Below are 4511 nucleotides of genomic sequence, written 5' to 3' on the forward strand. Positions count from 1 at the left end.
CAGTTGCTTCACTTGCAGTCCAAGAAAGAATGTCAGTTCACCCATCATGCTTATTTCAAACTTATCCTGCATTAGCTTAGCAAACTTTTCGCATAATTTGGGATTAGTTGACCCAAATATGATATCATCAACATAAATTTTAACTAATAAAATGTGATCATTCTTAGCAAATTTGAACAAGGTCTTATCAACTGATCCAACAGAAAAATCATGATCAGTTAGAAATTTTGAAAGAGTTTCGTACCAAGCTCTGGGAGCTTGTTTAAGACCATATAAGGCTTTGTTCAAATGATATACATGATCAGGAAAGTTGTGATTTACAAAACCTGGGGGTTGTTCAACATATACTTCCTCTTGTAGTTGACCGTTCAGGAATGCACTCTTTACATCCATCTTGTAGACCTTGAAGTTCTTGTGTGATGCATATGCAAGAAAAATTCTGATTGCTTCCAGTCTTGCAACTGGAGCATACGCCTCATCATAGTCAATTCTTTCTTCTTGCCTATATCCTTGTGCCACTAATCTTGCTTTGTTGCGTCCAACTGAACCATCCTCGTTCAGTTTATTTCTGTATACCCATTTTGTACCTATAATAGTTTTTGAAATTGGTCTTGGAACTAAGTTCCAGACATTGTTATAAGTGAACTAATTTAGCTCTTCTTGCATTGCATTTACCCAGTTAGGATCAGCAAGAGCTTCATCAATTTTCTTCGGTTCTAGTTGTGAAACAAAAGCTGAATAGATAAATAAATTTAGCATTTGATTCCGAGTTCTTACTGGATCAGATGAATTTCCTATTACCAGTTCAGGTGGATATGATTTTCTCCATCTGTACTCGGTATTTTTTGTATCAGCAATTTCTTCAGTTGGTAACTGAACACAGTTTTCAGTCTCAGTTGGTGCTTCGTCAACTGGTATTTGAATGTTATCATTATGCTCTATCAACTGATCATCAGCAACGACTTCCTGCACATCTGATTGGTCCAGTACTTCTGGTTCAGGTGTTTGAAGTATGTTTTGATTGCCATGACTTTCATTTTTGTCATCATCTTCCAAACTGATATCTGTAAATCGATCAACTAGCTCAACTTGATCAGTTGGCTTATCAGTTAGTTCAGTTTCATCGAAATCAACATGAGCAGATTCTTCAACATTTAGGGTTTTCTTGTTGAAGACTCTATAAGCTATACTAATTGATGAGTATCCAAGAAATATTCCTTCTGCAGATTTAGCATCAAACGCTTTTAAATAATTTTTACCATTATCAAGAATATAACATCTGCAGCCGAATATTTTGAAATAAGTAATTATACTTTTTCTTCCATGCCAGATCTCATATGGTGTTTTCATATGAATTTTATTAATCATTGATCTGTTCTGAGTGTAACACGCAGTGTTTACTGCCTCTGCCCAAAATCTTTGAGAAATACCAGAATCAGCAAGCATCGTTCTAGCAGCTTCTTTAAGGGTCCGATTTCTCCTCTCAGCTACACCATTTTGCTGAGGAGTTCTGGCTGCTGAGAGCTCATGCTTAATTCCAGCATTTTCTAGGAAATTTGAAAGAGTTTGATTGATGAATTCAGTTCCTCGATCAGATCTGATTCGATCAATTCCAACTGATTTTTCATTTAAAAGTCTTTTGAAGAGCTTTATTAGTTGCGAAGCAGTATGGTCTTTAGATTTGAGAAAAATAACCCAAGTAAATCTTGAAAAATCATCTACGACTACCAAGGTGTATTTCATTCCTCCTAATCTCATGACTGGTATAGGACCAAAGAGATCCATGTGCAACAGTTCTAAGCATCGGGATGAAGATTTACAGCCCTTGTTTTTAAAAGAGGATCGTACTTGTTTACCATACTGACATGCTGAGCAAAGTTTCTCTTTTGAAAAGTCTATTTTGGGCAAACCAGTTACAAGTTCATGTTTACTCAGATAGGCAATGGTTTTAAAGTTTAAATGATTTAGTCTCTTATGCCACAACCAGTTTTTAGACGATTTGGAAGCAATAAAACAAACTGGTGCATAAGTTTGATCATTCCAACTGACTTTATATGTGTTTCCACAACGTTTGCCAGTTAGTATGATTTCATTAGTTGAAGTTTTGACTGAACATGAGTTTTTGTCAAATTGTACTGAGAATCCACTGTCGCATAACTGACTGATGCTAATCAAGTTATACTTCAGGTTTTTTACTAATAGAACATCTTTAAAAGTAAAATTACCATGGATAAGCTTACCCTTACCCACAGTTCTACCTTTGGAATTGTCCCCGAAACTGATGTTTGGACCACTGTATTTGATAAGTTGAGATGACGCACTTGCATCTTCTGTCATATGTCGCTAACATCCACTGTCCAAATACCATATTGAGTTCTTGTTTGTACCTGTTACCTGCAATCACATACATAATATAACTTGGTACCCATATCTATTTGGGTCCTGAACTGATTAGTCCCTTAGGAACCCACACTTGGATTAGTCTAACAGACTTTTCAGTAGATGTATTCCAAATGGTTTTTCTCGGCTTTTGTGTGCTTGGTGTGTAGCGTACAGATGATACAATATGTGTTTTAGCTTTATTCAACTGATTGTTCAGTCTATATCTCTTCTGAACTGGCTTGCAGTTATAGTAATTGAAATAGCTATTCGAATAGTTCTTGTGAAACCTCTTTAATGACTGACTTTGTGAATCAGTTGAGAATTTTTTATTATAACCAATCCCATATCTTCTAGCCTTGTTCATATTCTCAGTAGGTTGCTCAATCAGTTTACTGGGCTCAATTTGTTCTTGTACCAATATTGTTTTGACAAAGTGAATGTATTTTCCTTTGTCTGTTTTTAGCTTTGGTTGAGTATCATTTGGATACATTTCTCCTTGACTGTTGAACCCTAAACCGAGTTTTATCAGAAACTGATTTTTGTGAATTCTGCATCTCATTCAGTGCAGTAGATGACTTGTTCCAAGACTGAATGAGCTCAGTCTGTTTTGAGTTTTCAAGAATCAACTTCTGGATTAATGACTGATTTTTGTTTCTCTCTGCTTTTAACTTTGCAATTTCCCTTTTTAGACTCAACCCATCAACTGATTCATCAGTTTTGGTTTTATTGTCTGTGGGATCAGTTTGCTTTGCTTTGATTTTTTCAAATGATGATGCAAGCTTTTGATACTCATTTACCATGTCATGTAGTGTTAGAATGAGTTCTTCTCGTGTGAAATCAGTTGAGCTGAAATCAAATACCTGTTGGCTAGATGATTCTACTTCTGCATCATTAGCCATCAAGCACTTGACTTCCTCATCATCATTAGAGCTGCATGAGCTTTCTGGTTCTGACTCCTCACTGTCAGTTTCTGCCCATTTAGATTTTTTTTCTTCAGCTAAGAATATCTCATGTTTCTTTCTGAAGGACTTCTTATCTTCCTTGGGTCTTCTTTTGTGTTCATATGATTTCTTTCTTATATCAGTTGAGCCTTGACTGTCCTTCTTGGGTTTAGGACAATCAGCAATAAAGTGACCTGATTTGCCACAGTTGTAGCAGGCATTTGATTCATCTTTGGAGCTGTTCCTTTGGTATGGCTTCTGGAAGTTTCCTTGATTCTTTCTCATGAACCTTCCAAATTTTTTGATGAACAATGACAAAGCATCACTGCTCAACTGATCAGCAGATTTCTCGACTGAATTGATTGGTTTTGTTCTGACAGCAGCTAGAGCAGTTGTGGCTGCAGGGGTAGATGGTTCTCCTTCTCTGGTCTACAGCTCAAATTCATAAGCCTTTAAATCAGCAAACAGATCATGAAGTTCAATCTGGTTCAGATCTTTGGACTCCCTCATTGCCATGGTCTTGACATCTCATTCCTTGGGAAGACCTCTCATTACCTTCAGTGCAATCTCTTTGTTGGTATACACTTTTCCAAGTGCATTTAACTCATTGATGATACTGCTTACTCTTTCATCATACTCGTGCATTGATTCTCCTGCTTTCATTTTTGATGTTATCAAACTTTTGAACAGTAACAGAAAGTTTATTTTCTTTGGTTTGATCATTTCCTTCACATAGCTGGATCAGCTTTTCCCAAATTTCTTTGGCTGTCTTACACATCTTTATTTTGCTGAAGGTTACTTTGTCCAGCGTTTTGTACAGAATGTCTTTAGCCACATTATCAAGATTTGCTTTTCTTTTATTTTCAGTTGTCCATTCATCTGTGGGCTTTTCTATTCTTTGTGGTGCCCCTTCTGTTATGGCAACTGCTGTATTTGTTTTTAGAATCTTCATGGGTCCATCAGTTGTGACATACCATATGTCATTATCTTGTGCAGCTAAATAAGCCTGCATTCTGATTTTCAAATCATCAAATTCTTCTCTGGAGAACATAGGAATTTTGTTGAATGAAGTCATGCTAGCAAGCTTATAGATCAAAAGTATCAAGAACAAGATTCAACCGCTCTGATACCACTTGATAGGATCGATTAACGTATCAAGAATGTTTAGAATGGGGGTTGAATAAACAC

Source organism: Primulina tabacum, chromosome 4 (assembly GCF_025594145.1).
Source record: "Primulina tabacum isolate GXHZ01 chromosome 4, ASM2559414v2, whole genome shotgun sequence".
NCBI classification, from domain to species: domain Eukaryota; kingdom Viridiplantae; phylum Streptophyta; class Magnoliopsida; order Lamiales; family Gesneriaceae; genus Primulina; species Primulina tabacum.